Raw genomic sequence first — 21,719 nt, forward strand, 5'->3', positions numbered from 1 at the left:
CCACGGAGCAGGCCGTTCTGACAGCTGGCCTCTCCCTCTGTCCTTAGAACCCCGTCCCCCAGGGAGGATCTCGCCTGGACGAACAAGTCTGGCTTCTCCCAGCCCCGCCCAAAGGGCCCGTGTCTCGGATTGCCGGGGCATGGCGCCGTCCCGACCGCTCCCTCGGTAAGGAGGGGTTCCGGGTGGGCAGGGACCTCACGCGTCGCCCCCGGCTTGCTTGGGTCAATGATGAGAACTCATATGGTCTCGAAGAGCGATGATGACCTAAAAATCATGCTCAATAGGATTACGCTGAGGCCCAGTGCAGGGGACCGTGCGGGGATCAGCAGCCCCCAGACCCTCGGGGCATTTGAGGGTGCGCTGCTGCAGTTGGGCGCTAGAGGAGAACGAATGCTCGAGCGTCTCCGCGCGTTGGGCCCGGAGCCCACGCACCACTGCACGTGCCCACGGGGGTGTTCTGGCACTCAAGCTGGCCCACCGCCCCAATCCACTTCCCAGGACAGCTCCCCGGGAGCCAGGGCTTCGCCATCCTCGTCTCCTCGTGTTTTTCGGCGGGCCTGGCCGGCTAGGTCCTCGGTGTGTCGACATGCAGCAGAGGGGAGCGGAAGCCTTGGGCTCGGAGGGAGGCCCGAGACGCCTTGGGAAGCGGGTAGCCCAGCAGTGACTCTGCAGCAGGCCGTGGGCGTGGGGTGGCGGTCCTCGTGGTCCAGACGTCGTGGGCCACCCCGGGAGCGGGTGCCCTTGAGCCATCCCAGGGGCAGGGAACGCGAGCGTGGGGCCGGGTGGCTGGCAAGACCCGGAAAGCGCAGAGTGGCCGCCATAGGATCAGGGGACCCTGAGGCCCCCTGATCCATCTGGGCGTGTCTCGTGGGCCTACGAACGTAGTGGACGTGAGACTTGTGGTCTCAGAAGCTTCTGTGATCTTCTGCCACGGGGTGTTGCTCGAGGCCCGGGACTTGGCTTGTTTCCGCGGGCTGACGAGGCCTGAGCTCCCGTCCCACAGCGCAGACGCCCAAGCCGTTTAAGACCCCACCAGGCTGCTTGCGAAGAGCGCAAGAGGATTCCTTGTGCTCGCGAGACAGCCGGGTTCCACGGGGCTACGGGGCGGAATCTGCGAGGGCCAGGCCCTTGCAGCCATTGGGTCGGAGCCTCTCTCCGGAGGCTCTCAAGCACCGGGGACCGGGTCCTGACGAAGCGGCGCTGCACGGCGAGAGTCGGGTACGTCGCCCAGGGCAGCCGGTGGGTGGTGTGCCTGGCCGTAGTGGTGGACAGCGACCTGGCATTCAGAGCTCGGCCCTGGGGCAGCCGTGGGACCGAGCCACCTTGGGCTTCCAGGGTAGGGGCTCCGATCCTTGGCTCCCAGGTGGGACCATGGGTGGGTGGGCGGCGTCCTGGCCACAACTCCCTGACCGCCCCCCTCGGCTCCCGTGCAAGGGAGACAGCGGGGACACGTCAAAACCCTGTGCTCCGTGCCATGTTCACGGACCGTTCTGCCGACGGTGGTGCTGACCCAGGGGCCTAGATCTCCCTTGTTTGGGGATGCCCTGGTAAGGGCAGCTGGGGCCCTGGGCCCTGCTCCGTCGTCTCGCACAACAGCCATGCGTGGGTCGGACGTATGCCCGGCCCCCACCGGCCAGGACGTTGGGAAAGGTAGCCCTCGGCCGTCCGGCCGGTGCCCCGGACCAGGGCTTTTGGACAGCTGGTCTCTCCGTCTCTCCTCAGAACCGCATCCACAAGCGGGGAGAACGCCCGCACCAGCTCGTCTTGCCTGGCCCGGCCCTGCCCACAGGTCCAATGTCTCAGGACCCCGGCCCATGGCGCAGTCCGCCACGCAGCCCCGGTAAGCAGGTTCTGGGGGCGACGCGACCGCACGCATCGCCGCCAACCTGCTTGGGTCAATGATGACAACTCAAATGGTCTCGAAGAGCGGTGATGACCTAAAAATCATGCTCAATAGGATTACGCTGAGGCCCAATGCAGGCGTCTGTGCCGGGATCAGCATCCCCCGGAGCCTCGGGGCCCTGGAGGGGCGCTGCCGTTGGGAGCTTGAGGCCAAGGATCCCGCGGGGATCCCTGCTCCTGCCCTGGAAAGCCCGTCCACGTCAGGGGCCCCTCGAAGTGTGGAGGCAGCCCACCCGGCCTAGAGACTGAATCCCCTCCCCTCCCCTGGACAGCTCCCTGGGAGCCATGCCTTAGGAACCCTTGTCTCCTTGTGTCTTGCAGCGGGCCTTGGGCGCCAGGTGGTAGGCGCGGCGTTGGCCACGACAGGTGAGTGGGAGACTCTGGGCTTGGCGGGAGATGGCAGACGCCATGGGCGTCGTCCGCGAAGCCAGAGTCACGGCACGGGGCTCTGGCTCCACCACTGAGCTACGGGTGGAGGCCCTCGTTGTCCACACAGCGTTGGCTGGCGCGTGATCAGGCTCCCTTGAACCATCCCAGGTGCAGGGAACGCGAACATTGGGCCGCGGGAACAGGCCGGGACTGGATCCCGGGGGGATGCCGCCATAGATCCGCGTGGCCCTGAGGCCTCCTTGGACCTCCCTTTGTGTCCTGTGCGCCCGTGAGGAGACGGGTTCGGGAGACCCTTGGCGTCAGGGACTTCTGTCCCCCTCAGCGAGTGGCGGTTGCTCGAGCCAACCCCAGCACATGTTTCTTGGGGCTGGAGCGGGCAGAGCTCCTGCCCTAGGCACCAGACTCCCAAGGACTTTGGGAGCCTGGGAGGCTGCTGAAGTACAGCCCTCGATGTTTGCTTGGGCTGTCGATGGAGCATGGTTTGGCTGGACGTGGGCAAGAATGGGCGAGCCCCAGGCCACAGCGGGCATTGGGCGAGAGCCTGTCGGGCCAGGCCCCCAGAGGAGGGGCCGCCACGCGGGGACACTCTGGACCCTGTTGCAGGGCGGGCATTGGTCCCCTGCCTCCCGCTGGCGGGAGACCGTGACCCGCGAATCCCTCTCCAGACGTGGACCGTCGGGGCATGGGGGCCAACGTTGGCTGCTAGTGCCAGCGCCCGGATGCACGGACGGCAGCCGGGCCAATCTGGGGTTGGCGTCTGCCTGGCCATAAGTTCTGGGGCCGCCCCCGTTGGCTCGGGGCCAGGGAGGCATCGGGGGGGGGGCACTCGATTACCTAGTGTTCCCGCCCACGTTGTGGGTCCTTTCTTAGCAAGGGGTGGTTCCCACAGGGGCCCTGATCTCCACAGTTTCTGGAGGCCCAGGGATGTACAGCGGCTCCCCAGGGCCCTTTTCCTTGCTTGCGGCGGCTCCGAGCCTTGGGTCGTTCGTTCCTCCACCCGCCTGGCCAGCAGCCGCCAGGGCTTCGGGCGTGACCGATCGTGGCCGCATGGGGCACGAGCCACAGAGCAGGCCGTTCTGACAGCTGGCCTCTCCCTCTGTCCTTAGAACCCCGTCCCCCAGGGAGGATCTCGCCTGGACGACCAAGTCTGGCTTCTCCCAGCCCCGCCCAAAGGGCCCGTGTCTCGGATCGCCGGGGCATGGCGCCGTCCCGACCGCTCCCTCGGTAAGGAGGGGTTCTGGGTGGGCAGGGACCTCACGCGTCGCCCCCGGCTTGCTTGGGTCAATGATGAGAACTCATATGGTCTCGAAGAGCGATGATGACCTAAAAATCATGCTCAATAGGATTACGCTGAGGCCCAGTGCAGGGGACCGTGCGGGGATCAGCAGCCCCCAGACCCTCGGGGCATTTGAGGGCGCGCTGCTGCAGCTGGGCGCTAGAGGAGAACGAACGCTCGAGCGTCTGCGCGCGTTGGGCCCGGAGCCCAGGCGCCTCTGCGCGTGCCCACGGGGGTGTTCTGGCACTCAAGCTGGCCCACCGCCCCAATCCCCTTCCCAGGACAGCTCCCCGGGAGCCAGGGCTTCGCCATCCTCGTCTCCTCGTGTCCTTCGGCGGGCCTGGCCGGCTAGGTCCTCGGTGTGTCGACATGCAGCAGAGGTGAGCGGAAGCCTTGGGCTCGGAGGGAGGCCCGAGACGCCTTGGGAAGCGGGTAGCCCAGCAGTGACTCTGCAGCAGGCCGTGGGCTTGGGGTGGCGGTCCTCGTGGTCCAGACGTCGTGGGCCACCCCGGGAGCGGGTGCCCTTGAGCCATCCCAGGGGCAGGGAACGCGAGCGTGGGGCCGGGTGGCTGGCAAGACCCGGAAAGCGCAGAGTGGCCGCCATAGGATCAGGTGACCCTGAGGCCCCCTGATCCATCTGGGCGTGTCTCGTGGGCCTACGAACGTAGTGGACGTGAGACTTGTGGTCTCAGAAGCTTCTGTGATCTTCTGCCACGGGGTGTTGCTCGAGGCCCGGGACTTGGCTTGTTTCCGCGGGCTGACGAGGTCTGAGCTCCTGCCCCACAGCGCAGACGCCCAAGGCGTTGGAGACCCCACCAGGCTGCTTGCGAAGAGCGCAAGAGGATACCTTGTGCTCGCGAGACAGCCGGGTTCCACGGGGCTACGGGGCGGAATCTGCGAGTGCCAGGCCCTTGCAGCCATTGGGTCGGAGCCACTCTCCGGAGGCTCTCAAGCACCGGGGACCGGGTCCTGACGAAGCGGCGCTGCACGGCGAGAGTCGGGTACCTCGCCCAGGGCAGCCGGTGGGTGGTGTGCCTGGCCGTAGTGGTGGACAGCGACCTGGCATTCCGAGCTCGGCCCTGGGGCAGCCGTGGGCCCGAGCCACCTTGGGCTTCCAGGGTAGGGGCTCCGATCCTTGGCTCCCAGGTGGGACCATGGGTGGGTGGGCGGCGTCCTGGCCACAACTCCCTGACCGCCCCCCTCGGCTCCCGTGCAAAGGAGACAGCGGAGACACGTCTAAACCCTGTGCTCAGTGCCATGTTCACGGACCGTTCTGCCGACGGTGGTGCTGACCCAGGGGCCTAGATCTCCCTTGTTTGGGGATGCCCTGGTAAGGGCAGCTGGGGCCCTGGACCCTGCTCCGTCGTCTCGCACATCAGCCATGCGTGGGTCGGCCGTATGCCCGGCCCCCACCGGCCAGGACGTTGGGAAAGGTAGCCCTCGGCCGTCCGGCCGGTGCCCCGGACCAGGGCTTTTGGACAGCTGGTCTCTCCGTCTCTCCTCAGAACCGCATCCACAAGCGGGGAGATCGCCCGCACCAGCTCGTCTTGCCTGGCCCGGCCCTGCCCACAGGTCCAATGTCTCAGGACACCGGCTCATGGCGCAGTCCGCCACGCAGCCCCGGTAAGCAGGTTCTGGGGGCGACGCGACCGCACGCATTGCCGTCAACCTGCTTGGGTCTATGATGACAACTCAAATGGTCTCGAAGAGCGGTGATGACCTAAAAATCATGCTCAATAGGATTACGCTGAGGCCCAATGCAGGCGTCTGTGCCGGGATCAGCATCCCCCGGAGCCTCGGGGCCCTGGAGGGGCGCTGCCGTTGGGAGCTTGAGGCCAAGGATCCCCCGGGGATCCCTGCTCCTGCCCTGGAAAGCCCGTGCACGTCAGGGGCCCCTCGAGGTGTGGAGGCAGCCCACCCGGCCTAGAGACTGAATCCCCTCCCCTCCCCTGGACAGCTCCCTGGGAGCCATGCCTTAGGAACCGTTGTCTCCTTGTGTCTTGCAGCGGGCCTTGGGCGCCAGGTGGTAGGCGCGGCGTTGGCCACGACAGGTGAGTGGGAGAATCTGGGCCTGGCGGGAGATGGCAGACGCCATGGGCGTCATCCGCGAAGCCAGAGTCACGGCACGGGGCTCTGGCTCCACCACTGAGCTACGGGTGGAGGCCCCCGTTGTCCACACAGCGTTGGCTGGCGCGTGATCAGGCTCCCTTGAGCCATCCCAGGTGCAGGGAACGCGAACATTGGGCCGCGGGAACTGGCCGGGACTGGATCCCGGGGGGATGCCGCCATAGATCCGCGTGGCCCTGAGGCCTCCTTGGACCTCCCTTTGTGTCCTGTGCGCCCGTGAGGAGACGGGTTCGGGAGACCCTTGGCGTCAGGGACTTCTGTCCCCCTCAGCGAGTGGCGGTTGCTCGAGCCAACCCCAGCGCATGTTTCTTGGGGCTGGAGCGGGCAGAGCTCCTGCCCTAGGCACCAGACTCCCAAGGACTTTGGGAGCCTGGGAGGCTGCTGAAGTACAGCCCTCGATGTTTGCTTGGGCTGCCGATGGAGCATGGTTTGGCTGGACGTGGGCAAGAATGGGCGAGCCCCAGGCCACAGCGGGCATTGGGCGAGAGCCTGTCGGGCCAGGCCCCCAGAGGAGGGGCCGCCACGCGGGGAGACTCCGGACCCTGTTGCAGGGCGGGCATTGGTCCCCTGCCTCCCGCTGGCGGGAGACCGTGACCCGCGACTCCCTCTCCAGACGTGGACCGTCGGGGCATGGGGGCCAACGTTGGCTGCGAGTGCCAGCGCCCGGATGCACGGACGGCAGCCGGGCCAATCTGGGGTTGGCGTCTGCCTGGCCATAAGTTCTGGGGCCGCCCCCGTTGGCTCGGGGCCCGGGAGGCATCGGGGGGGGGGGTAACTCGATAACCTAGTGTTCCCGCTCACGTTGTGGGGCCTTTCTTAGCAAGGGGTGGTTCCCACAGGGGCCCTGATCTCCACAGTTTCTGGAGGCCCAGGGATGTACAGCGGCTCCCCAGGGCCCTTTTCCTTGCTTGCTGCGGCTCCGAGCCTTGGGTCGTTCGTTCCTCCACCCGCCTGGCCAGCAGCGGCCAGGGCTTCGGGCGTGACCAATCGTGGCCGCATGGGGCACGAGCCACGGAGCAGGCCGTTCTGACAGCTGGCCTCTCCCTCTGTCCTTAGAACCCCGTCCCCCAGGGAGGATCTCGCCTTGACGACCAAGTCTGGCTTCTCCCAGCCCCGCCCAAAGGGCCCGTGTCTCGGATCGCCGGGGCATGGCGCCGTCCCGACCGCTCCCTCGGTAAGGAGGGGTTCCGGGTGGGCAGGGACCTCACGCGTCGCCCCCGGCTTGCTTGGGTCAATGATGAGAACTCATATGGTCTCGAAGAGCGATGATGACCTAAAAATCATGCTCAATAGGATTACGCTGAGGCCCAGTGCAGGGGACCGTGCGGGGATCAGCAGCCCCCAGACCCTCGGGGCATTTGAGGGCGCGCTGCTGCAGCTGGGCGCTAGAGGAGAACGAACGCTCGAGCGTCTGCGCGCGTTGGGCCCGGAGCCCAGGCGCCTCTGCGCGTGCCCACGGGGGTGTTCTGGCACTCAAGCTGGCCCACCGCCCCAATCCCCTTCCCAGGACAGCTCCCCGGGAGCCAGGGCTTCGCCATCCTCGTCTCCTCGTGTCCTTCGGCGGGCCTGGCCGGCTAGGTCCTCGGTGTGTCGACATGCAGCAGAGGTGAGCGGAAGCCTTGGGCTCGGAGGGAGGCCCGAGACGCCTTGGGAAGCGGGTAGCCCAGCAGTGACTCTGCAGCAGGCCGTGGGCTTGGGGTGGCGGTCCTCGTGGTCCAGACGTCGTGGGCCACCCCGGGAGCGGGTGCCCTTGAGCCATCCCAGGGGCAGGGAACGCGAGCGTGGGGCCGGGTGGCTGGCAAGACCCGGAAAGCGCAGAGTGGCCGCCATAGGATCAGGTGACCCTGAGGCCCCCTGATCCATCTGGGCGTGTCTCGTGGGCCTACGAACGTAGTGGACGTGAGACTTGTGGTCTCAGAAGCTTCTGTGATCTTCTGCCACGGGGTGTTGCTCGAGGCCCGGGACTTGGCTTGTTTCCGCGGGCTGACGAGGTCTGAGCTCCTGCCCCACAGCGCAGACGCCCAAGGCGTTGGAGACCCCACCAGGCTGCTTGCGAAGAGCGCAAGAGGATACCTTGTGCTCGCGAGACAGCCGGGTTCCACGGGGCTACGGGGCGGAATCTGCGAGTGCCAGGCCCTTGCAGCCATTGGGTCGGAGCCACTCTCCGGAGGCTCTCAAGCACCGGGGACCGGGTCCTGACGAAGCGGCGCTGCACGGCGAGAGTCGGGTACCTCGCCCAGGGCAGCCGGTGGGTGGTGTGCCTGGCCGTAGTGGTGGACAGCGACCTGGCATTCCGAGCTCGGCCCTGGGGCAGCCGTGGGCCCGAGCCACCTTGGGCTTCCAGGGTAGGGGCTCCGATCCTTGGCTCCCAGGTGGGACCATGGGTGGGTGGGCGGCGTCCTGGCCACAACTCCCTGACCGCCCCCCTCGGCTCCCGTGCAAAGGAGACAGCGGAGACACGTCTAAACCCAGTGCTCAGTGCCATGTTCACGGACCGTTCTGCCGACGGTGGTGCTGACCCAGGGGCCTAGATCTCCCTTGTTTGGGGATGCCCTGGTAAGGGCAGCTGGGGCCCTGGACCCTGCTCCGTCGTCTCGCACATCAGCCATGCGTGGGTCGGCCGTATGCCCGGCCCCCACCGGCCAGGACGTTGGGAAAGGTAGCCCTCGGCCGTCCGGCCGGTGCCCCGGACCAGGGCTTTTGGACAGCTGGTCTCTCCGTCTCTCCTCAGAACCGCATCCACAAGCGGGGAGATCGCCCGCACCAGCTCGTCTTGCCTGGCCCGGCCCTGCCCACAGGTCCAATGTCTCAGGACACCGGCTCATGGCGCAGTCCGCCACGCAGCCCCGGTAAGCAGGTTCTGGGGGCGACGCGACCGCACGCATTGCCGTCAACCTGCTTGGGTCTATGATGACAACTCAAATGGTCTCGAAGAGCGGTGATGACCTAAAAATCATGCTCAATAGGATTACGCTGAGGCCCAATGCAGGCGTCTGTGCCGGGATCAGCATCCCCCGGAGCCTCGGGGCCCTGGAGGGGCGCTGCCGTTGGGAGCTTGAGGCCAAGGATCCCCCGGGGATCCCTGCTCCTGCCCTGGAAAGCCCGTGCACGTCAGGGGCCCCTCGAGGTGTGGAGGCAGCCCACCCGGCCTAGAGACTGAATCCCCTCCCCTCCCCTGGACAGCTCCCTGGGAGCCATGCCTTAGGAACCGTTGTCTCCTTGTGTCTTGCAGCGGGCCTTGGGCGCCAGGTGGTAGGCGCGGCGTTGGCCACGACAGGTGAGTGGGAGAATCTGGGCCTGGCGGGAGATGGCAGACGCCATGGGCGTCATCCGCGAAGCCAGAGTCACGGCACGGGGCTCTGGCTCCACCACTGAGCTACGGGTGGAGGCCCCCGTTGTCCACACAGCGTTGGCTGGCGCGTGATCAGGCTCCCTTGAGCCATCCCAGGTGCAGGGAACGCGAACATTGGGCCGCGGGAACTGGCCGGGACTGGATCCCGGGGGGATGCCGCCATAGATCCGCGTGGCCCTGAGGCCTCCTTGGACCTCCCTTTGTGTCCTGTGCGCCCGTGAGGAGACGGGTTCGGGAGACCCTTGGCGTCAGGGACTTCTGTCCCCCTCAGCGAGTGGCGGTTGCTCGAGCCAACCCCAGCGCATGTTTCTTGGGGCTGGAGCGGGCAGAGCTCCTGCCCTAGGCACCAGACTCCCAAGGACTTTGGGAGCCTGGGAGGCTGCTGAAGTACAGCCCTCGATGTTTGCTTGGGCTGCCGATGGAGCATGGTTTGGCTGGACGTGGGCAAGAATGGGCGAGCCCCAGGCCACAGCGGGCATTGGGCGAGAGCCTGTCGGGCCAGGCCCCCAGAGGAGGGGCCGCCACGCGGGGAGACTCCGGACCCTGTTGCAGGGCGGGCATTGGTCCCCTGCCTCCCGCTGGCGGGAGACCGTGACCCGCGACTCCCTCTCCAGACGTGGACCGTCGGGGCATGGGGGCCAACGTTGGCTGCGAGTGCCAGCGCCCGGATGCACGGACGGCAGCCGGGCCAATCTGGGGTTGGCGTCTGCCTGGCCATAAGCCTGGGGCCGCCCCCGTTGGCTCGGGGCCCGGGAGGCATCGGGGGGGGGGGTAACTCGATAACCTAGTGTTCCCGCTCACGTTGTGGGGCCTTTCTTAGCAAGGGGTGGTTCCCACAGGGGCCCTGATCTCCACAGTTTCTGGAGGCCCAGGGATGTACAGCGGCTCCCCAGGGCCCTTTTCCTTGCTTGCTGCGGCTCCGAGCCTTGGGTCGTTCGTTCCTCCACCCGCCTGGCCAGCAGCGGCCAGGGCTTCGGGCGTGACCAATCGTGGCCGCATGGGGCACGAGCCACGGAGCAGGCCGTTCTGACAGCTGGCCTCTCCCTCTGTCCTTAGAACCCCGTCCCCCAGGGAGGATCTCGCCTTGACGACCAAGTCTGGCTTCTCCCAGCCCCGCCCAAAGGGCCCGTGTCTCGGATCGCCGGGGCATGGCGCCGTCCCGACCGCTCCCTCGGTAAGGAGGGGTTCCGGGTGGGCAGGGACCTCACGCGTCGCCTCCGGCTTGCTTGGGTCAATGATGAGAACTCATATGGTCTCGAAGAGCGATGATGACCTAAAAATCATGCTCAATAGGATTACGCTGAGGCCCAGTGCAGGGGATCGTGCGGGGATCAGCAGCCCCCAGACCCTCGGGGCATTTGAGGGCGCGCTGCTGCAGCTGGGCGCTAGAGGAGAACGAACGCTCGAGCGTCTGCGCGCGTTGGGCCCGGAGCCCAGGCGCCTCTGCGCGTGCCCACGGGGGTGTTCTGGCACTCAAGCTGGCCCACCGCCCCAATCCCCTTCCCAGGACAGCTCCCCGGGAGCCAGGGCTTCGCCATCCTCGTCTCCTCGTGTCCTTCGGCGGGCCTGGCCGGCTAGGTCCTCGGTGTGTCGACATGCAGCAGAGGTGAGCGGAAGCCTTGGGCTCGGAGGGAGGCCCGAGACGCCTTGGGAAGCGGGTAGCCCAGCAGTGACTCTGCAGCAGGCCGTGGGCTTGGGGTGGCGGTCCTCGTGGTCCAGACGTCGTGGGCCACCCCGGGAGCGGGTGCCCTTGAGCCATCCCAGGGGCAGGGAACGCGAGCGTGGGGCCGGGTGGCTGGCAAGACCCGGAAAGCGCAGAGTGGCCGCCATAGGATCAGGTGACCCTGAGGCCCCCTGATCCATCTGGGCGTGTCTCGTGGGCCTACGAACGTAGTGGACGTGAGACTTGTGGTCTCAGAAGCTTCTGTGATCTTCTGCCACGGGGTGTTGCTCGAGGCCCGGGACTTGGCTTTTTTCCGCGGGCTGACGAGGCCTGAGCTCCTGCCCCACAGCGCAGACGCCCAAGGCGTTGGAGACCACACCAGGCTGCTTGCGAATAGCGCAAGAGGATACCTTGTGCTCGCGAGACAGCCGGGTTCCACGGGGCTACGGGGCGGAATCTGTGAGTGCCAGGCCCTTGCAGCCATTGGGTCGGAGCCACTCTCCAGAGGCTCTCAAGTACCGGGGACCGGGTCCTGACGAAGCGGCGCTGCACGGCGAGAGTCGGGTACCTCGCCCAGGGCAGCCGGTGGGTGGTGTGCCTGGCCGTAGTGGTGGACAGCGACCTGGCATTCCGAGCTCGGCCCTGGGGCAGCCGTGGGCCCGAGCCACCTTGGGCTTCCAGGGTAGGGGCTCCGATCCTTGGCTCCCAGGTGGGACCATGGGTGGGTAGGCGGCGTCCTGGCCACAACTCCCTGACCGCCCCCCTCGGCTCCCGTGCAAGGGAGACAGCGGAGACACGTCAAAACCCTGTGCTCCGTGCCATGTTCACGGACCGTTCTGCCGACGGTGGTGCTGAACCAGGGGCCTAGATCTCCCTTGTTTGGGGATGCCCTGGTAAGGGCAGCTGGGGCCCTGGGCCCTGCTCCGTCGTCTCGCACATCAGCCATGCGTGGTTCGGCCGTATGCCCGGCCCCCACCGGCCAGGACGTTGGGAAAGGTAGCCCTCGGCCGTCCGGCCGGTGCCCCGGACCAGGGCTTTTGGACAGCTGGTCTCTCCGTCTCTCCTCAGAACCGCATCCACAAGCGGGGAGATCTCCCGCACCAGCTCGGCTTGCCTGGCCCGGCCCTGCCCACAGGTCCTATGTCTCAGGACACCGGCTCATGGTGCAGTCCGCCACGCAGCCCCGGTAAGCAGGTTCTGGGGGCGACGCGACCGCACGCATCGCCGCCAACCTGCTTGGGTCAATGATGACAACTCAAATGGTCTCGAAGAGCGGTGATGACCTAAAAATCATGCTCAATAGGATTACGCTGAGGCCCAATGCAGGCGTCTGTGCCGGGATCAGCATCCCCCGGAGCCTCGGGGCCCTGGAGGGGCGCTGCCGTTGGGAGCTTGAGGCCAAGGATCCCCCGGGCATCCCTGCTCCTGCCCTGGAAAGCCCGTGCACGTCAGGGGCCCCTCGAAGTGTGGAGGCAGCCCACCCGGCCTAGAGACTGAATCCCCTCCCCTCCCCTGGACAGCTCCCTGGGAGCCATGCCTTAGGAACCGTTGTCTCCTTGTGTCTTGCAGCGGGCCTTGGGCGCCAGGTGGTAGGCGCGGCGTTGGCCACGACAGGTGAGTGGGAGACTCTGGGCTTGGCGGGAGATGGCAGACGCCATGGGCGTCGTCCGCGAAGCCAGAGTCACGGCACGGGGCTCTGGCTCCACCACTGAGCTACGGGTGGAGGCCCCCGTTGTCCACACAGCGTTGGCTGGCGCGTGATCAGGCTCCCTTGAGCCATCCCAGGTGCAGGGAACGCGAACATTGGGCCGCGGGAACTGGCCGGGACTGGATCCCGGGGGGATGCCGCCATAGATCCGCGTGGCCCTGAGGCCTCCTTGGACCTCCCTTTGTGTCCTGTGCGCCCGTGAGGAGACGCGTTCGGGAGACCCTTGGCGTCATTGACTTCTGTCCCCCTCAGCGAGTGGCGGTTGCTCGAGCCAACCCCAGCGCATTTTCTTGGGGCTGGAGCGGGCAGAGCTCCTGCCCTAGGCACCAGACTCCCAAGGACTTTGGGAGCCTGGGAGGCTGCTGAAGTACAGCCCTCGATGTTTGCTTGGGCTGCCGATGGAGCATGGTTTGGCTGGACGTGGGCAAGAATGGGCGAGCCCCAGGCCACAGCGGGCATTGGGCGAGAGCCTGTCGGGCCAGGCCCCCAGAGGAGGGGCCGCCACGCGGGGACACTCTGGACCCTGTTGCAGGGCGGGCATTGGTCCCCTGCCTCCCGCTTGCGGGAGACCGTGACCCGCGACTCCCTCTCCAGACGTGGACCGTCGGGGCATGGGGGCCAACGTTGGCTGCGAGTGCCAGCGCCCGGATGCACGGACGGCAGCCGGGCCAATCTGGGGTTGGCGTCTGCCTGGCCATAAGTTCTGGGGCCGCCCCCGTTGGCTCGGGGCCCGGGAGGCATCGGGGGGGGGGCACTCGATTACCTAGTGTTCCCGCCCACGTTGTGGGTCCTTTCTTAGCAAGGGGTGGTTCCCACAGGGGCCCTGATCTCCACAGTTTCTGGAGGCCCAGGGATGTACAGCGGCTCCCCAGGGCCCTTTTCCTTGCTTGCGGCGGCTCCGAGCCTTGGGTCGTTCGTTCCTCCACCCGCCTGGCCAGCAGCGGCCAGGGCTTCGGGCGTGACCGATCGTGGCCGCATGGGGCACGAGCCACAGAGCAGGCCGTTCTGACAGCTGGCCTCTCCCTCTGTCCTTAGAACCCCGTCCCCCAGGGAGGATCTCGCCTGGACGACCAAGTCTGGCTTCTCCCAGCCCCGCCCAAAGGGCCCGTGTCTCGGATCGCCGGGGCATGGCGCCGTCCCGACCGCTCCCTCAGTAAGGAGGGGTTCCGGGTGGGCAGGGACTTCACGCGTCGCCCCCGGCTTGCTTGGGTCAATGATGAGAACTCATATGGTCTCGAAGAGCGATGATGACCTAAAAATCATGCCCAATAGGATTACGCTGAGGCCCAGTGCAGGGGACCGTGCGGGGATCAGCAGCCCCCAGACCCTCGGGGCATTTGAGGGCGCGCTGCTGCAGCTGGGCGCTAGAGGAGAACGAACGCTCGAGCGTCTGCGCGCGTTGGGCCCGGAGCCCAGGCGCCTCTGCGCGTGCCCACGGGGGTGTTCTGGCACTCAAGCTGGCCCACCGCCCCAATCCCCTTCCCAGGACAGCTCCCCGGGAGCCAGGGCTTCGCCATCCTCGTCTCCTCGTGTCCTTCGGCGGGCCTGGCCGGCTAGGTCCTCGGTGTGTCGACATGCAGCAGAGGTGAGCGGAAGCCTTGGGCTCGGAGGGAGGCCCGAGACGCCTTGGGAAGCGGGTAGCCCAGCAGTGACTCTGCAGCAGGCCGTGGGCTTGGGGTGGCGGTCCTCGTGGTCCAGACGTCGTGGGCCACCCCGGGAGCGGGTGCCCTTGAGCCATCCCAGGGGCAGGGAACGCGAGCGTGGGGCCGGGTGGCTGGCAAGACCCGGAAAGCGCAGAGTGGCCGCCATAGGATCAGGTGACCCTGAGGCCCCCTGATCCATCTGGGCGTGTCTCGTGGGCCTACGAACGTAGTGGACGTGAGACTTGTGGTCTCAGAAGCTTCTGTGATCTTCTGCCACGGGGTGTTGCTCGAGGCCCGGGACTTGGCTTGTTTCCGCGGGCTGACGAGGTCTGAGCTCCTGCCCCACAGCGCAGACGCCCAAGGCGTTGGAGACCCCACCAGGCTGCTTGCGAAGAGCGCAAGAGGATACCTTGTGCTCGCGAGACAGCCGGGTTCCACGGGGCTACGGGGCGGAATCTGCGAGTGCCAGGCCCTTGCAGCCATTGGGTCGGAGCCACTCTCCGGAGGCTCTCAAGCACCGGGGACCGGGTCCTGACGAAGCGGCGCTGCACGGCGAGAGTCGGGTACCTCGCCCAGGGCAGCCGGTGGGTGGTGTGCCTGGCCGTAGTGGTGGACAGCGACCTGGCATTCCGAGCTCGGCCCTGGGGCAGCCGTGGGCCCGAGCCACCTTGGGCTTCCAGGGTAGGGGCTCCGATCCTTGGCTCCCAGGTGGGACCATGGGTGGGTGGGCGGCGTCCTGGCCACAACTCCCTGACCGCCCCCCTCGGCTCCCGTGCAAAGGAGACAGCGGAGACACGTCTAAACCCTGTGCTCCGTGCCATGTTCACGGACCGTTCTGCCGACGGTGGTGCTGACCCAGGGGCCTAGATCTCCCTTCTTTGGGGATGCCCTGGTAAGGGCAGCTGGGGCCCTGGGCCCTGCTCCGTCGTCTCGCACATCAGCCATGCGTGGGTCGGCCGTATGCCCGGCCCCCACCGGCCAGGACGTTGCGAAAGGTAGCCCTCGGCCGTCCGGCCGGTGCCCCGGACCAGGGCTTTTGGACAGCTGGTCTCTCCGTCTCTCTTCAGAACCGCATCCACAAGCGGGGAGATCGCCCGCACCAGCTCGTCTTGCCTGGCCCGGCCCTGCCCACAGGTCCAATGTCTCAGGACACCGGCTCATGGCGCAGTCCGCCACGCAGCCCCGGTAAGCAGGTTCTGGGGGCGACGCGACCGCACGCATCGCCGCCAACCTGCTTGGGTCAATGATGACAACTCAAATGGTCTCGAAGAGCGGTGATGACCTAAAAATCATGCTCAATAGGATTACGCTGAGGCCCAATGCAGGCGTCTGTGCCGGGATCAGCATCCCCCGGAGCCTCGGGGCCCTGGAGGGGCGCTGCCGTTGGGAGCTTGAGGCCAAGGATCCCCCGGGGATCCCTGCTCCTGCCCTGGAAAGCCCGTGCACGTCAGGGGCCCCTCGAGGTGTGGAGGCAGCCCAACCGGCCTAGAGACTGAATCCCCTCCCCTCCCCTGGACAGCTCCCTGGGAGCCATGCCTTAGGAACCGTTGTCTCCTTGTGTCTTGCAGCGGGCCTTGGGCGCCAGGTGGTAGGCGCGGCGTTGGCCACGACAGGTGAGTGGGAGACTCTGGGCCTGGCGGGAGATGGCAGACGCCATGGGCGTCATCCGCGAAGCCAGAGTCACGGCACGGGGCTCTGGCTCCACCACTGAGCTACGGGTGGAGGCCCCCGTTGTCCACACAGCGTTGGCTGGCGCGTGATCAGGCTCCCTTGAGCCATCCCAGGTGCAGGGAACGCGAACGTTGGGCCGCGGGAACTGGCCGGGACTGGATCCCGGGGGGATGCCGCCATAGATCCGCGTGGCCCTGAGGCCTCCTTGGACCTCCCTTTGTGTCCTGTGCGCCCGTGAGGAGACGGGTTCGGGAGACCCTTGGCGTCAGGGACTTCTGTCCCCCTCAGCGAGTGGCGGTTGCTCGAGCCAACCCCAGCGCATGTTTCTTGGGGCTGGAGCGGGCAGAGCTCCTGCCCTAGGCACCAGACTCCCAAGGACTTTGGGAGCCTGGGAGGCTGCTGAAGTACAGCCCTCGATGTTTGCTTGGGCTGCCGATGGAGCATGGTTTGGCTGGACGTGGGCAAGAATGGGCGAGCCCCAGGCCACAGCGGGCATTGGGCGAGAGCCTGTCGGGCCAGGCCCCCAGAGGAGGGGCCGCCACGCGGGGACACTCTGGACCCTGTTGCAGGGCGGGCATTGGTCCCCTGCCTCCCGCTGGCGGGAGACCGTGACCCGCGACTCCCTCTCCAGACGTGGACCGTCGGGGCATGGGGGCCAACGTTGGCTGCGAGTGCCAGCGCCCGGATGCACGGACGGCAGCCGGGCCAATCTGGGGTTGGCGTCTGCCTGGCCATAAGTTCTGGGGCCGCCCCCGTTGGCTCGGGGCCCGGGAGGCATCGGGGGGGGGGTAACTCGATAACCTAGTGTTCCCGCTCACGTTGTGGGGCCTTTCTTAGCAAGGGGTGGTTCCCACAGGGGCCCTGATCTCCACAGTTTCTGGAGGCCCAGGGATGTACAGCGGCTCCCCAGGGCCCTTTTCCTTGCTTGCGGCGGCTCCGAGCCTTGGGTCGTTCGTTCCTCCACCCGCCTGGCCAGCAGCGGCCAGGGCTTCGGGCGTGACCAATCGTGGCCGCATGGGGCACGAGCCACGGAGCAGGCCGTTCTGACAGCTGGCCTCTCCCTCTGTCCTTAGAACCCCGTCCCCCAGGGAGGATCTCGCCTGGACGACCAAGTCTGGCTTCTCCCAGCCCCGCCCAAAGGGCCCGTGTCTCGGATCGCCGGGGCATGGCGCCGTCCCGACCGCTCCCTCGGTAAGGAGGGGTTCCAGGTGGGCAGGGACCTCACGCGTCGCCCCCGGCTTGCTTGGGTCAATGATGAGAACTCATATGGTCTCGAAGAGCGATGATGACCAAAAATCATGCTCAATAGGATTACGCTGAGGCCCAGTGCAGGGGACCGTGCGGGGATCAGCAGCCCCCAGACCCTCGGGGCATTTGAGGGCGCGCTGCTGCAGCTGGGCGCTAGAGGAGAACGAACGCTCGAGCGTCTGCGCGCGTTGGGCCCGGAGCCCAGGCGCCTCTGCGCGTGCCCACGGGGGTGTTCTGGCACTCAAGCTGGCCCACCGCCCCAATCCCCTTCTCAGGACAGCTCCCCGGGAGCCAGGGCTTCGCCATCCTCGTCTCCTCGTGTCCTTCGGCGGGCCTGGCTGGCTAGGTCCTCGGTGTGTCGACATGCAGCAGAGGTGAGCGGAAGCCTTGGGCTCGGAGGGAGGCCCGAGACGCCTTGGGAAGCGGGTAGCCCAGCAGTGACTCTGCAGCAGGCCGTGGGCTTGGGGTGGCGGTCCTCGTGGTCCAGACGTCGTGGGCCACCCCGGGAGCGGGTGCCCTTGAGCCATCCCAGGGGCAGGGAACGCGAGCGTGGGGCCGGGTGGCTGGCAAGACCCGGAATGCGCAGAGTGGCCGCCATAGGATCAGGTGACCCTGAGACCCCTGATCCATCTGGGCGTGTCTCGTGGGCCTACGAACGTAGTGGACGTGAGACTTGTGGTCTCAGAAGCTTCTGTGATCTTCTGCCACGGGGTGTTGCTCGAGGCCCGGGACTTGGCTTGTTTCCGCGGGCTGACGAGGCCGGAGCTCCCGCCCCACAGCGCAGACGCCCAAGGCGTTGGAGACCCCACCAGGCTGCTTGCGAAGAGCGCAAGAGGATTCCTTGTGCTCGCGAGACAGCCGAGTTCCACGGGGCTACGGGGCGGAATCTGCGAGGGCCAGGCCCTTGCAGCCATTGGTTCGGAGCCTCTCTCCGGAGGCTCTCAAGCACCGGGGACCGGGTCCTGACGAAGCGGCGCTGCACGGCGAGAGTCGGGTAACTCGCCCAGGGCAGCCGGTGGGTGGTGTGCCTGGCCGTAGTGGTGGACAGCGACCTGGCATTCCGAGCTCGGCCCTGGGGCAGCCGTGGGCCCGAGCCACCTTGGGCTTCCAGGGTAGGGGCTCCGATCCTTGGCTCCCAGGTGGGACCATGGGTGGGTGGGCGGCGTCCTGGCCACAAGTCCCTGACCGCCCCCCTCGGCTCCCGTGCAAGGGAGACAGCGGGGACACGTCAAAACCCTGTGCTCCGTGCCATGTTCACGGACCGTTCTGCCGACGGTGGTGCTGACCCAGGGGCCTAGATCTCCCTTGTTTGGGGATGCCCTGGTAAGGGCAGATGGGGCCCTGGGCCCTGCTCCGTCGTCTCGCACATCAGCCATGCGTGGGTCGGCCGTATGCCCGGCCCCCACCGGCCAGGACGTTGGGAAAGGTAGCCCTCGGCCGTCCGGCCGGTGCCCCGGACCAGGGCTTTTGGGCAGCTGGTCTCTCCGTCTCTCCTCAGAACCGCATCCACAAGCGGGGAGAACGCCCGCACCAGCTCGTCTTGCCTGGCCCGGCCCTGCCCACAGGTCCAATGTCTCAGGACCCCGGCCCATGGCGCAGTCCGCCACGCAGCCCCGGTAAGCAGGTTCTGGGTGCGACGCGACCGCACGCATCGCCGCCAACCTGCTTGGGTCAATGATGACAACTCAAATGGTCTCGAAGAGCGGTGATGACCTAAAAATCATGCTCAATAGGATTACGCTGAGGCCCAATGCAGGCGTCTGTGCCGGGATCAGCATCCCCCGGAGCCTCGGGGCCCTGGAGGGGCGCTGCCGTTGGGAGCTTGAGGCCAAGGATCCCCCGGGGATCCCTGCTCCGGCCCTGGAAAGCCCGTGCACGTCAGGGGCCCCTCGAGGTGTGGAGGCAGCCCACCCGGCCTAGAGACTGAATCCCCTCCCCTCCCCTGGACAGCTCCCTGGGAGCCATGCCTTAGGAACCCTTGTCTCCTTGTGTCTTGCAGCGGGCCTTGGGCGCCAGGTGGTAGGCGCGGCGTTGGCCACGACAGGTGAGTGGGAGACTCTGGGCCTGGCGGGAGATGGCAGACGCCATGGGCGTCGTCCGCGAAGCCAGAGTCACGGCACGGGGCTCTGGCTCCACCACTGAGCTACGGGTTCAGGCCCCCGTTGTCCACACAGCGTTGGCTGGCGCGTGATCAGGCTACCTTGAGCCATCCCAGGTGCAGGGAACGCGAACGTTGGGCCGCGGGAAATGGCCGGGACTGGATCCCGGGGGAATGCCGCCATAGATCCGCGTGGCCCTGAGGCCTCCTTGGACCTCCCTTTGTGTCCTGTGCGCCCGTGAGTAGACGGGTTCGGGAGACCCTTGGCGTCAGGGACTTCTGTCCCCCTCAGCGAGTGGCGGTTGCTCGAGCCAACCCCAGTGCATGTTTCTTGGGGCTAGAGCGGGCAGAGCTCCTGCCCTAGGCACCAGACTCCCAAGGACTTTGGGAGCCTGGGAGGCTGCTGAAGTACAGCCCTCGATGTTTGCTTGGGCTGCCGATCGAGCATGGTTTGGCTGGACGTGGGCAAGAATGGGCGAGCCACAGGCCACAGCGGGCATTGGGCGAGAGCCTGTCGGGCCAGGCCCCCAGAGGAGGGGCCGCCACGCGGGGAGACTCTGGACCCTGTTGCAGGGCGGGCATTTGTCCCCTGCCTCCCGCTGGCGGGAGACCGTGACCCGCGACTCCCTCTCCAGACGTGGACCGTCGGGGCATGGGGGCCAACGTTGGCTGCGAGTGCCAGCGCCCGGATGCACGGACGGCAGCCGGGCCAATCTGGGGTTGGCGTCTGCCTGGCCATAAGTTCTGGGGCTGCCCCCGTTGGCTCGGGGCCCGGGAGGCATCGGGGGGTGGTAACTCGATAACCTAGTGTTCCCGCCCACGTTGTGGGGCCTTTCTTAGCAAGGGCTGGTTCCCACAGGGGCCCTGATCTCCACAGTTTCTGGAGGCCCAGGGATGTACAGCGGCTCCCCAGGGCCCTTTTCCTTGCTTGCGGCGGCTCCGAGCCTTGGGTCGTTCGTTCCTCCACCCGCCTGGCCAGCAGCGGCCAGGGCTTCGGGCGTGACCAATCGTGGCCGCATGGGGCACGAGCCACAGAGCAGGCCGTTCTGACAGCTGGCCTCTCCCTCTGTCCTTAGATCCCCGTCCCCCAGAGAGGATCTCGCCTTGACGACCAAGTCTGGCTTCTCCCAGCCCCGCCCAAAGGGCCCGTGTCTCGGATCGCCGGGGCATGGCGCCGTCCCGACCGCTCCCTCGGTAAGGAGGGGTTCCGGGTGGGCAGGGACCTCACGCGTCGCCCCCGGCTTGCTTGGGTCAATGATGAGAACTCATATGGTCTCGAAGAGCGATGATGACCTAAAAATCATGCTCAATAGGATTACGCTGAGGCCCAGTGCAGGGGACCGTGCGGGGATCAGCAGCCCCCAGACCCTCGGGGCATTTGAGGGCGCGCTGCTGCAGCTGGGCGCTAGAGGAGAACGAACGCTCGAGCGTCTGCGCGCGTTGGGCCCGGAGCCCAGGCGCCTCTGCGCGTGCCCACGGGGGTGTTCTGGCACTCAAGCTGGCCCTCCGCCCCAATCCCCTTCCCAGGACAGCTCCCCGGGAGCCAGGGCTTCGCCATCCTCGTCTCCTCGTGTCCTTCGGCGGGCCTGGCCGGCTAGGTCCTCGGTGTGTCGACATGCAGCAGAGGTGAGCGGAAGCCTTGGGCTCGGAGGGAGGCCCGAGACGCCTTGGGAAGCGGGTAGCCCAGCAGTGACTCTGCAGCAGGCCGTGGGCTTGGGGTGGCGGTCCTCGTGGTCCAGACGTCGTGGGCCACCCCGGGAGCGGGTGCCCTTGAGCCATCCCAGGGGCAGGGAACGCGAGCGTGGGGCCGGGTGGCTGGCAAGACCCGGAAAGCGCAGAGTGGCCGCCATAGGATCAGGGGACCATGAGGCCCCCTGATCCATCTGGGCGTGTCTCGTGGGCCTACGAACGTAGTGGACGTGAGACTTGTGGTCTCAGAAGCTTCTGTGATCTTCTGCCACGGGGTGTTGCTCGAGGCCCGGGACTTGGCTTGTTTCCGCGGGCTGACGAGGCCTGAGCTCCCGCCCCACAGCACAGACGCCCAAGGCGTTGGAGACCCCACCAGGCTGCTTGCGAAGAGCGCAAGAGGATTCCTTGTGCTCGCGAGACAGCCGGGTTCCACGGGGCTACGGGGCGGAATCTGCGAGGGCCAGGCCCTTGCAGCCATTGGGTCGGAGCCTCTCTCCGGAGGCTCTCAAGCACCGGGGACCGGGTCCTGACGAAGCGGCGCTGCACGGCGAGAGTCGGGTACCTCGCCCAGGGCAGCCGGTGGGTGGTGTGCCTGGCTGTAGTGGTGGACAGCGACCTGGCATTCAGAGCTCGGCCCTGGGGCAGCCGTGGGCCCGAGCCACCTTGGGCTTCCAGGGTAGGGGCTCCGATCCTTGGCTCCCAGGTGGGACCATGGGTGGGTGGGCGGCGTCCTGGCCACAAGTCCCTGACCGCCCCCCTCGGCTCTCGTGCAAGGGAGACAGCGGGGACACGTCAAAACCCTGTGCTCCGTGCCATGTTCACGGACCGTTCTGCCGACGGTGGTGCTGACCCAGGGGCCTAGATCTCCCTTGTTTGGGGATGCCCTGGTAAGGGCAGCTGGGGCCCTGGGCCCTGCTCCGTCGTCTCGCACATCAGCCATGCGTGGGTCGGC

At 67.1% G+C, this 21,719-nt stretch overlaps 13 non-coding genes across 13 annotated transcripts; all 13 read left to right on the forward strand.

Moving 5' to 3' along the window:
• Positions 1 to 219: 219 nt before the first annotated feature.
• On the forward strand, positions 220 to 300 carry LOC131837488 (small nucleolar RNA SNORD115). Its single transcript, XR_009356086.1, has one exon. It is a non-coding gene; the product is annotated as a small nucleolar RNA SNORD115 (small nucleolar RNA).
• Positions 301 to 1,892: 1,592 nt separating this feature from the next.
• On the forward strand, positions 1,893 to 1,973 carry LOC131837567 (small nucleolar RNA SNORD115). The gene has a single exon (XR_009356165.1). It is a non-coding gene; the product is annotated as a small nucleolar RNA SNORD115 (small nucleolar RNA).
• Positions 1,974 to 3,570: 1,597 nt separating this feature from the next.
• On the forward strand, positions 3,571 to 3,651 carry LOC131837489 (small nucleolar RNA SNORD115). Its single transcript, XR_009356087.1, has one exon. It is a non-coding gene; the product is annotated as a small nucleolar RNA SNORD115 (small nucleolar RNA).
• Positions 3,652 to 5,243: 1,592 nt separating this feature from the next.
• On the forward strand, positions 5,244 to 5,324 carry LOC131837649 (small nucleolar RNA SNORD115). Its single transcript, XR_009356244.1, has one exon. It is a non-coding gene; the product is annotated as a small nucleolar RNA SNORD115 (small nucleolar RNA).
• A 1,599-nt stretch (positions 5,325 to 6,923) lies between these two features.
• On the forward strand, positions 6,924 to 7,004 carry LOC131837490 (small nucleolar RNA SNORD115). The gene has a single exon (XR_009356089.1). It is a non-coding gene; the product is annotated as a small nucleolar RNA SNORD115 (small nucleolar RNA).
• Positions 7,005 to 8,596: 1,592 nt separating this feature from the next.
• Positions 8,597 to 8,677, forward strand: LOC131837650 (small nucleolar RNA SNORD115). The gene has a single exon (XR_009356245.1). It is a non-coding gene; the product is annotated as a small nucleolar RNA SNORD115 (small nucleolar RNA).
• Positions 8,678 to 10,275: 1,598 nt separating this feature from the next.
• On the forward strand, positions 10,276 to 10,356 carry LOC131837491 (small nucleolar RNA SNORD115). The gene has a single exon (XR_009356090.1). It is a non-coding gene; the product is annotated as a small nucleolar RNA SNORD115 (small nucleolar RNA).
• Positions 10,357 to 11,948: 1,592 nt separating this feature from the next.
• LOC131837568 (small nucleolar RNA SNORD115) lies at positions 11,949 to 12,029 on the forward strand. The gene has a single exon (XR_009356166.1). It is a non-coding gene; the product is annotated as a small nucleolar RNA SNORD115 (small nucleolar RNA).
• A 1,596-nt stretch (positions 12,030 to 13,625) lies between these two features.
• Positions 13,626 to 13,706, forward strand: LOC131837545 (small nucleolar RNA SNORD115). Its single transcript, XR_009356143.1, has one exon. It is a non-coding gene; the product is annotated as a small nucleolar RNA SNORD115 (small nucleolar RNA).
• A 1,592-nt stretch (positions 13,707 to 15,298) lies between these two features.
• Positions 15,299 to 15,379, forward strand: LOC131837569 (small nucleolar RNA SNORD115). The gene has a single exon (XR_009356167.1). It is a non-coding gene; the product is annotated as a small nucleolar RNA SNORD115 (small nucleolar RNA).
• A 1,598-nt stretch (positions 15,380 to 16,977) lies between these two features.
• LOC131837651 (small nucleolar RNA SNORD115) lies at positions 16,978 to 17,057 on the forward strand. Its single transcript, XR_009356246.1, has one exon. It is a non-coding gene; the product is annotated as a small nucleolar RNA SNORD115 (small nucleolar RNA).
• Positions 17,058 to 18,648: 1,591 nt separating this feature from the next.
• Positions 18,649 to 18,729, forward strand: LOC131837570 (small nucleolar RNA SNORD115). The gene has a single exon (XR_009356168.1). It is a non-coding gene; the product is annotated as a small nucleolar RNA SNORD115 (small nucleolar RNA).
• A 1,597-nt stretch (positions 18,730 to 20,326) lies between these two features.
• On the forward strand, positions 20,327 to 20,407 carry LOC131837492 (small nucleolar RNA SNORD115). Its single transcript, XR_009356091.1, has one exon. It is a non-coding gene; the product is annotated as a small nucleolar RNA SNORD115 (small nucleolar RNA).
• Positions 20,408 to 21,719: the final 1,312 nt, after the last annotated feature.

Source organism: Mustela lutreola, chromosome 7 (assembly GCF_030435805.1).
Source record: "Mustela lutreola isolate mMusLut2 chromosome 7, mMusLut2.pri, whole genome shotgun sequence".
Lineage (NCBI taxonomy): Eukaryota > Metazoa > Chordata > Mammalia > Carnivora > Mustelidae > Mustela > Mustela lutreola.